Source organism: Tupaia chinensis, unplaced genomic scaffold (genome assembly GCF_000334495.1).
Source record: "Tupaia chinensis unplaced genomic scaffold, TupChi_1.0 Scaffold000478_3, whole genome shotgun sequence".
Taxonomy (NCBI): Eukaryota; Metazoa; Chordata; class Mammalia; order Scandentia; family Tupaiidae; genus Tupaia; species Tupaia belangeri.
In genome coordinates, this window is record NW_006159990.1 from 1,054,657 (window position 1) to 1,064,993 (window position 10,337).

At 39.6% G+C, this 10,337-nt stretch overlaps 1 protein-coding gene and 2 pseudogenes across 1 annotated transcript in view; 2 read left to right on the top strand and 1 right to left on the bottom strand.

Annotated features, from left to right (window-relative positions):
- The window catches only part of GPR63 (G protein-coupled receptor 63), a 57,898-nt gene that overhangs the window by 22,234 nt on the left and 25,327 nt on the right, over positions 1 to 10,337 (top strand). The gene's annotated exons all lie outside the window — the stretch shown is intronic.
- Positions 9 to 160, top strand: LOC114009186 (uncharacterized; annotated as a pseudogene).
- Positions 6,302 to 7,392, bottom strand: LOC102486069 (charged multivesicular body protein 3 pseudogene; annotated as a pseudogene).

Below are 10,337 nucleotides of genomic sequence, written 5' to 3' on the forward strand. Positions count from 1 at the left end.
CCCTTCCTATGCTTACTGGCAGGGAGATACCATGATCACAAAGGTGGTTTCCCAGGGCGAGGCTTATCCATTGCACTCTGTATGTGCTGACCCCTGCAAATGTGGGAAACTCGAATGCATAATTTGTGGTAATGGGGGACTATGTTTGCTTTCCCCCCACCCCCTCAAAAAAAAAGGAAAGAAAAAGAAAACACTTCCTCATGGGATAGGGTCATGCTGCAATCCCTTCTCCATTTCTCCCTCCTTTTGGGATTTTGGGCATGCGTGCATACACACCTGGTGTGTTTCTCAAGCTGCTAGGTCTGGGACTTGAATTGCATGGTCTGGCATTTGGGATCCAGTTGGCTTAACCACCACATCATTAAAAACAGTTTTAATGGCTGTACAACACTCTGTGTTATAAATTGCATTAACTAAATCATTTCCTTAACTGTGAACCTTTAGATTGATTCCAATTTCTTACTATCATGCACGTGAAAAAAAAATTGCTAGAGGTTGCATGTGCTCACCAGAGAGAGACAAGAGAGAAGGGAAGGGAATCACCCCCTAATGGGGCCTGGTCATACTAGGATCTCTTTCATTTCTCTATCCTTTCAGGATTTGGGGCATGCACACACATGTACCTGGCATGATTTTAAAGCTACCAGGGCTGGGATTTAAACCACAGCTGGCCATGTGGGATCCAGCACCCTTAACTACTAGGCTATCGAGCCAGCCCATGTAATTTTTTAAATAATATGCATTTTCCGCAAACTTTCTGAAGACTGTGCTTGTGTGTGTGTGTGTGTGTGTGTGTGTAGAGTTTGCATCCTTTGCTAATTATATGATTGCAGATACCATTGCGACTGGCTTGCCTTTTTATCATAATGATGCCAATTTATCACTCTTTCTTTTATAGCTACCGCTTTTGATGTCTTGTTTGTGTTTTAAAAATAGATTTGGAAAATTAAGATTAAGAAACTTAAAACTTGAGCTAATTAGAGGCTGATGTTTGCTTGCTATGAGGGCTCTTCAGTTTCTATCCCTACCTGTTCCAAAAGTAGTCATTTCCTTCCACCCTCCGGTGAATCCTGAATATGAGCTTCCAGCCTCTTGAATCGGCTCTGCCCGACATCTCAGCCTCCCAGCTGCCCTTTTCACTCAACTTTCAAACTTCTTGGCTTTTTTTTTTCTATTTTTAAAAATTATTTTATTTTAACTTTATTTATTATTACTATCACTATTATTTTCCAGTTTGATCAGAGAGAGACAGAGAGAGAGAGAGAGAGGAAGTGAGAAAGCAAGCCACCAGGTCCGAGACTTGAACCGTAGTTGGCCATGTGGGAGTCCAGCGCCTTTAACCACCATGCCACCTGCCAGCCCCCCTTCTTGGCTGTTTTTCAGTCTTTCAGATGACACTTTTCAGGCTCTCAGCTTCTCAGCTCTCTTGAGAAAACCTTTGAGCTGACCTTTTAGACCCCGCTCATCCCCTGAGGGGAAAGTAGCACAGCTTCCACAGCTACCTCACCTTTCCTACCTCCCCTTCCCCTGCAGTTTTTATCTCTCAAGTCATTTATCTTTGGTATCTCTTAGATATCCTCAGTAAGGTTTGAAAATATTGGGTCGTCAGGAAAGTCATGACGCATTTTTGCCTAGAAAAACATGTCATGACTTCCCAGACAACTTAGTATGAAGCTTATTTGGTTGTTCTTGGTGGGAGTTTCAGTCTGCCAAGCTTTGTCTGCTTTTGTCTGAAAGTTCCTAGGGATGTTTAAGAGCGTCAATATATTGGGTTGTTGGGAAAGTCATGGTTTAATTTTCTATGCAAAAATGCATAACCTAATAGCATGCTAAATTACTATAAGATTGAATTTCTGATAGAGTGTCATTTTGCCAGAACTATTTCAGTTAATATACATTATTTTTTTCATTGATTAAAAAGAAAACATTTTAGGGATCAGCAGATGGTGTAATGGTTATGTCGCTGAACTCCCATATAGTAGACTGCTATTTGAGTGCCACACCTGTCAGGTTGAAACTCATGCCAGGTGTGTGTGCATGTCTGGCTAGGATCCTGAGAGGAGACTGGAGGATAAGGGATTGCAAGTGGTGTGGTGGTTAAGGAGCTGGACTCCCACGTGGCTGAACACAGTTCTGGACCTGGAGGCTTGCTTTTTCTCTCTTTATCTCTCCCTATGTTTCTCAAATTGAATAATCAAGCAATTTAAAAAATAAATAATTCTTTTTAAAAAAAAGAGTCATTGGTCATTGCAACTGGGTTTTAAAAACTATAAGCATGATTCTTGCTTTCTATCTCTCTGTCTCTCTGTGTCTCTCTGGTGAGCACACATACTCTATAGCAAAAGTCTCTCTAATTTTTTTTTTAAATATGTAACACTACCTATATTAACAAATAAGAATTCATGCATCTGAGGATTAGTGAACATCAAAGTAATTCCTTTTTAAGGTATGCATTTTCTGTGTCTCTTTTTGTATATTTTTCTATATTAGTACAGTCTATATTAACACGAAGCAGATTACACTAAAAAATAATTTACAAATAGGAGCAGGAAACCCTAGAAGAATGTTTTCTTAAGCCATGCCATGCTCAGCGATTAATCAGTGTGAGATATTTGTGTAGTTCTTGATCTGTATTACAGGTTGAGCATCCCTAATCTGGATTCTGGATTTCCAAAAATCCCAAATCTAAAATGATCAAAAACCCAAAACCTTTCGAGTGCCAACGTGACACTGTAAGTAGAAAATTCCACATCTGACCTCATAAGATGAATTGCAATAAAACATGCAATACAACAATACCATATGAAATTATCATTAGGCTATATATAGAAGGTATTCATGAAACGTAAATGAATTTTGTGTTTTAACTTGTTTTTTTTTTCCCCAAGGTATCTCATATATATGCAAGTATTCCAAAATTTGAAAAAATCTGAAATCCTAAACACTGTGGTCTCTAGCATTTTGAGTAAGAGATACTCAAACTGTATTATTTTAAGAGTGTAGCCTCAAGTCTAAGTTCATGATTTGTCTCAATTTTTAAATTCTATTGGAGTACAGTTGATATACAAATACTGTGTACTTTCAATGTACAGGTATATCTCACAGATTTTGCAGTTTGGTCCCAGACCACTGTAATAAAGCCAATATTGTAATAAAGTATGTCACACATTTTTTTGGTTTCTAAGGTCATATAAAATTATGTTTATACTATACAACAGTCATGTAAGATGCAGTAGTATTATGTGTAAAAAATAGTATGTACCTTAATTTAAAAATAATTTTGTTTCTAAGAATGCTGGTGATCATCTGAGCTTTCAATGAGTCATAACCTATTTACTAGTGCAGGGTCGTGCCTCAGTGCTGATGGCTGCTGAGTGATCAGGTTAGTGGTTGCTGAAGGATGGGGCAGCTGTGACAATTTCTTAAAATGAGACGACAAAGAAGTTTGTTGCATGGATTGGGCTCTTCCTTTCTTGAAAGATTTCCCTTCAGTATGTGATGGTGTTTGATAGTGTTTTACTCACAGTAAAACTTCTTTAAACTTGGAATCAGTCCTCTGGAACCTGGCTGCTGTTTTATCTGCTGAGTTTACACAATAGTCCAAATCCTTTGTTGTCATTTCAACAGTTTTCCCTGCATCTTCACTAGGAGTAGAGTTCATTTCAAGAAATCACTTTCCCCCAATGGAGCAGGGTCACACTTCAATCTTTTTTCTTTCATTTCTCCTTCTCTTTAGGATATTGGGCACACATGCACACATGCCTGCTGTTTTTCAATCCTACAGGGCTAGGATATGCACTGTAGTCAGCCATGCTGGATCCAGCGTTCTATGCACACTTTTGGACCACTGGACTTTGGGTCCAGCCCTGGTTTTTGTTTTAAAGTGAGAGATGTGTGACTCTTCTTTTCACATAAATACTCAGAGACCCTTATAAGGTCATTAACTGGCCTAGTTTAATACTGTTGTATCTCAGGGGATAGAGAGACCCAAGGAGAAGGAGAGTGATGGGAGAAGAGCTAGTTGGTGGAACAGTCAGACGAACACAACATTTATTTATTAAGTTCACCATCTTATATGGTTATAGTCAGTAGTGCCCCAAAACAATTATAGTAGTAACTTCAAAGGTCACTGTAACTGATACAGTAATAATGAAAGAGTTTGAAATAGGATGAGAATACTAAAATGTGACACAGAGGTAAGAAGTGAGCATATGCTGTTGGAAAATGGCACTGATATACCTGCTAGAGGCAGGCTTGACATAGCCTTTGACTTGTAAAAAGTACAATATCTGCAAAACTCGACAAAGTAGAGTGCAGTAAGACAAGGTGTGCTTCTATACACCTTGATGAGTTTGAATGTATGTGGTGATGCCATCACCACAACCATGGGACTGTGCAATGTTTATCATCTACAAAAAAATTCCTTGTGTGTGTTTTTTTGTAAAAGCACTTAACATGAGATCTATCCCCCTAACCTGTAGTGAAGTATGCAAAACCGTATTGTTAGCTACAGGCACTATGTTATATAGCAGATCTCCACAACTTAATCATGTTGTCCATGAAGAACAATTCTCCATTTCTCCCTGTTCTCAGTCCCTGGCAACTACTGTTCTGTTCTCTGCTCCTATGAGTTTAACTAGTTTGGGTACCTCATATGAGTGAAATCAGAGGCATCCCAGTTTTAAAAAAGTTTATTATGTTATTTTTCCATGAGTGAGAGAAAGAAAAAGTCAGAGAGAATGCACCCCCAATAGGGTCTTGACACCACGGTCTACCTAGCTTCAGCCAGTCCCAGACCGTGGGCAAGTGTGGGCCTGGCATACTCAGGGAGATCTTCAGACTTGAACTGGGAACTTTCTCATATGGGATTGCCTTGCAGTGTTGAGTTTTACTGCTCTACCACTGTCTGCCCCTCCCCCCAGAGGCATCTATTTCTGAATTTTTATCTTCTTTCTGATATCCACCCAAATTATTAATTTAAGATCAAATTTTCCTTTATGATATACCATATTGTTGGAAGTAAGTACCTGTTCCATAAATCTTCACAAATACAAATGGGGGGGGGATTATACTTCTTACCTTTCTCACATGAAGTTAAATTAATGTCATTCCTTGAAGCATTCTGTAACTGAAAAGTGGTAACTTTACCAGTTTCAATTTGAAAGAGTTTAAGAGTAAGACATTTTAGATGGACTTCAGAGTTCTTTCTTTTTTAGTATTAAAGCAGAAATTGATTAAAATCCATTTATATAGTGTTTTTCAGACAAAAAAAATTATATATATAGAGTCCTCAACATTCAGCCAGTCAACTCCATTCAACTTAATCATGTTGTCCATGAAGAACAATTCTCCATTTCTCCCTGTTCTCAGTCCCTGGCAACTACTGTTCTGTTCTCTGCTCCTATGAGTTTAACTAGTTTGGGTACCTCATATGAGTGAAATCAGAGGCATCCCAGTTTTAAAAAAGTTTATTATGTTATTTTTCCATGAGTGAGAGAAAGAAAAAGTCAGAGAGAATGCACCCCCAATAGGGTCTTGACACCATGGTCTACCTAGCTTCAGCCAGTCCCAGACCGTGGGCAAGTGTGGGCCTGGCATACTCAGGGAGATCTTCAGACTTGAACTGGGAACTTTCTCATATGGGATTGCCTTGCAGTGTTGAGTTTTACTGCTCTACCACTGTCTGCCCCTCCCCCCAGAGGCATCTATTTCTGAATTTTTATCTTCTTTCTGATATCCACCCAAATTATTAATTTAAGATCAAATTTTCCTTTATGATATACCATATTGTTGGAAGTAAGTACCTGTTCCATAAATCTTCACAAATACAAATGGGGGGGATTATACGTCTTACCTTTCTCACATGAAGTTAAATTAATGTCATTCCTTGAAGCATTCTGTAACTGAAAAGTGGTAACTTTACCAGTTTCAATTTGAAAGAGTTTAAGAGTAAGACATTTTAGATGGACTTCAGAGTTCTTTCTTTTTTAGTATTAAAGCAGAAATTGATTAAAATCCATTTATATAGTGTTTTACAGACAAAAAAAAATATATAGAATCCTCAACATTCAGCCAGTCAACTCGATTCTTAGAAATTCTTCATGAGAAAATGGATTTCTTTGTTCCCCCACCCAGTAAGATACTTCTGTTTATATGCCTGGAAATGATATATTTAATTATACCACTTATATAAGAATAATTCCTTTGAGATCCCAAGACCTCATCAGAGAGTGAAGAGATATTAGCAGAGAACCTTCTCCAAAATGCAGTCCCTCATGACAGAGTAGTAGTGCAAGAGATACTAAGGTGGCAGCTCTTCAGAGGAGTGTGGGGACCTCCAGCGGCTGGCCATGAGGAGAGCCCATGGCCCAACTGGGTGGCCCCCACTGCAGAGTGTGACCAGCCGGGACTGCATGGTCTCCAAGGCTTCTTCCTCTTCCTCATCCTCTGAGACTGCCATAGCCCCTGGAGGCTCAGGCTCTGGAAGAGTGCTGGTAACTTTACCAGGTGATTTGCCCAAGTCCCCTGCTATAATTTCGAACAGAATTTTGCCAATTTCCATTTATACTTCTTCCTCCATTTCTTCTTGATCATCCAAGCTTTCAAAAGTGTCCTTTAACATATCTTCTATGATCCCAGCCTTCATCATCTCTTTGGACAGCTCCCACGTGGTGACCTGGATTTCTGGAGTCTTCTGCATGGTCTTCATCACTTCTGTGCTTTTCTGCAGGGATCCAGCCACTCGCAAGCCACGAGCACTGAGTTCATGTGCTCTTTGGATGCATAGAACTTGCTCACAGCCTTCCGTGACCTGATCATCTCTCTGGCCAGAACCATACTGACATCCTTTTGGCCTTCTTGGCAGCATCTTTCACAGGTGGTTTCACTTTTTCTCCTTCCCTTTGGATAGTTCTTATTTGCCTGTCCACAACTCTCATTTCCTTCCTTATCTCCAATGACCTTTCATTGACCAGTTCTTTGGACGACTTCTGAGTTTTTCCAACAGCCCCATGGCGAACTGAGATTATTTTGCTCCTTCCGGCTTTGCATTCCCAGCACCCAGGCAGGTCACAGGCAGCCGCCTAGGTGGAGCCAATGAAGAGGTAGGGAGGCCATATGCCTAAAGCTGACTTCAGAGTTCTAAAGCACACACATACAAACTTAGAAAATCTAAAGCATTCTCCATTCACATAGCTTATCTAACTCAAGTGAGGTGTTTGGATTTCTAGAAATCATCCAGACAGTTTACTTTTATTCAGTCAGCAGTATGAAAATGGTACTTGAGCCTAAAGGCTCAGGTGAGGTATTGAGGGAACATTTGACAGGCGGAAAAATGTAAAGGAAAAATAGAACATGTTCATTATGAAATTAACTTAAAAAAAGCAAAAACAAAAACAAAAAATAACAAAAAAAATTAGATTGTGTTTCCAATGAAGTCAAAAGTCATATAAGAAATGTATTGAATTCATGGATCACATTGTAAAATAACTTAATGAAGATTCAAAAGTAGTGTTCTTGTTCTCAATCCACAGAATGTTAGTGAAAATAAACAGACAAGTCTATGATTAAGAAAAGAAAGAGAAAGAAGGAAGAAAAGGAAAGAAAGAGAGAGAAAAGAAAAAAGAAAAAGAAAAGAAAGAAATGTCTGAAAATGAGAGACAATGGAAGTCTCCTTTATCATTTTAGGCATCCCTTGACTCTTAATTGTGGAAATATGATTTTACTGTCAGAAATGTCCTTGTTTTATTCACTGCCCTACATTTTTTTGGTCATTTCATTGACTCTGCATAAAACACAATGTCTACTTTCATGCTGCCTCAGGCCCTGAGGGAAATGTTATCCTGAAGAAAAATGAAAGCCTTTGGGGGAGGCTGGTCTAAAAATAAAACCCTCAAGGTGTTAGACCAGGGATGTGGGCCAGATCTAGGGAGGGCATTTAACATCGCAAATTGCTGTTTTAAATGGAATAAAAATCTCCCTTTCCTGAAGAGAGAAGCAGCAAAACATTGGGGAAGAACAGGAATCTTGGAGCCAGGTTGCCCTGGATTCCGGCTCTCCCCTCAGCTGTGTGACTGGAGGTATGTCGCCCTCTAAACCTCCGTTTAATTCTCTTCAAAATGGAGAACTAACTTCTACCTTTGGGATGGCTTGTTGGTATTAGCAACAATACTTAGTGTTAATGTCTGGTATATGGTGGGTGTTTAAGAATGGTAGTTCTAATTGTATAGCTTAACTCTCTTATTCTAGAATAAGACTTTTTTCCCCTCTCTAATGTGGTGATGATTCACAGATTAGAGCCAGGTTCCCTGAGTTCTAACCCTACTGCTATGTGACCTTGAGCAAGTTACTTAGTTTCCTTGTAGTTTAGCTTCCTTATCTATAAATGAGGATAATCATGATGCCCATCTTCTAGAGCTGTTAATTGTATCAATGTTTGCAAAGACCTGAAAATAGTGTCTAGCTAGTGGTCTTGGCTATGTAGGCACTAGGTAAATGAAGTTAAAGTTGTTTTGTTGGGCCCTCAGAACTCTTCACTATGAAGACTCAGATTATTTTCCAGAGCACAGGAAGAGCTTCCATTATTTATTTGATATTTTTGACTCTTCGTTTATTCCATTGCATCTTCTGGAATTCCAAGTATTTGGGTATTAGACTAACTTGACTGGGCCTGTCTCTTTGTCCCTCTGTCAGGATTCCTGCCTCTTTTTTTTTTTTTTTTGCCTTGTTATCTAGATTTCCAAAAGTCATCTTTCAAATGAACTGTTTTACTTTCTCCAAACAGATGTATTTCTGGTGACCATTCTTCCATTCCGGTGCTCCTCTTTATTCTTATTCTTGGGGTGCTCCTATGTTAGCGCATCTTCTTATTTTCCAAATGCCACCTGAACTTCCCTATAGTTTTCTTTTCCTGTAGTCTGTTTACTCTGTGATGAGTCTCTGTCCTCCCCCCCAGAGTTATTTGTTCTGCCCTCTTTCATGACAGTATTTATTTCTTATCATATATGGATGTGTATTTCTGAACAAGCCTGTGCTGCAGAAAGGAGAAGCACTGGTCAGAGTAGAAGCTGAAGCTGGAAAGGGTACAGTCGGAAGCGATGTTGGAATAGCTCCACCAGGGTGGAGGCGGCACAGCCACTTGTACTTCTCTTCATTAGCCTCTGAAAGCACAGGCACTGGGAACCTCCTTGAAAGGTGCACTCCAATGTGGGCTTCACCTGGAGCTCAGTAGTAACCCCCAGGAAAAGCCACGTGTCTCATGGACTGGACGAAAGCAAACTATTCAGAACCTGTCTTTCAACAATCTTGGGAGCGCTCAAGATGCTCAGTGCAGATCATTCAGCCTGTCCTACACATCTGATCTGCCTCTTTAACATAACAGCATGATTGAAAGAGGCTGGGGGAGCAGCAGATGGTGTAATGGTTGCGTTGCTGGACTCTCATGGAGTTGTCTGTGATTTGAGTCCCGGGCCTGGCAACTTGAAACTCATGCTGGGTGCGTGTGCATGCATGCCCAAAATCCTGAGAGGAGAATGGAGGAGAAGGGATTGCAGCGTGGTCATCCTCCCTGACAGGGGGTGATTTCTTGATTTCTGTCTCTGTGTCTCTCCAGCAAGCACCCCCATCCTATAGCAAAAAAATCTTTCTCAAAAAAAAAAAAAAAAAAGGAAAGTAACAAGTACTTATTGAAATGTGTTCATCAAAGTTCATGATTAAATTCAGTGTTATCTAGGTCACGCAGTTATAGAGAGTAATTCTTATAGACTGAGGTTTTATTATACTAGAATTTCACTGAGGCATGGTTTTATGCTTTTTCTTTGACACATTGAAAATATTCTGAGATTTGAATTAATAGTTTTCTCACAAAAGCCATGAAAGGACAGGGGTCAGCTGGTAGCGTGGGTGGTTAAGGAGGCTGGACTTCACATGGTCGACTATGCAATTTTAGTCCTGGACCCAGTGGCTTGAAAAACACACCAGTGTGTGTGCATATGTGCCTAAAATGCTGAGAGGAGAATGGAGGAAAAGGGATTTTTCCTTGGCATGGCCATTCCCCCTAGGGGTATGCTTTCTCTCTTTCTCTTTCTCTCTGGCAAGTATATATGCAGTCTAGAAAAATTAAAAAATAATAATGTAATAAAAGCACATTAAAAATGTAAAGAAAAAAACCAAAACCCACATTTTAACTGCTGTTAACATACTGCATTCAGCATTTATGTGATGATTTTCCTTGAGCCTGTATGTGTATGCGTGTGTGTGTAAAACAGTTATTATGCTATACATGCAATATTCTATCTTGGTTTTTATGACCTAACATTACATTATAAACATTTCCCTAC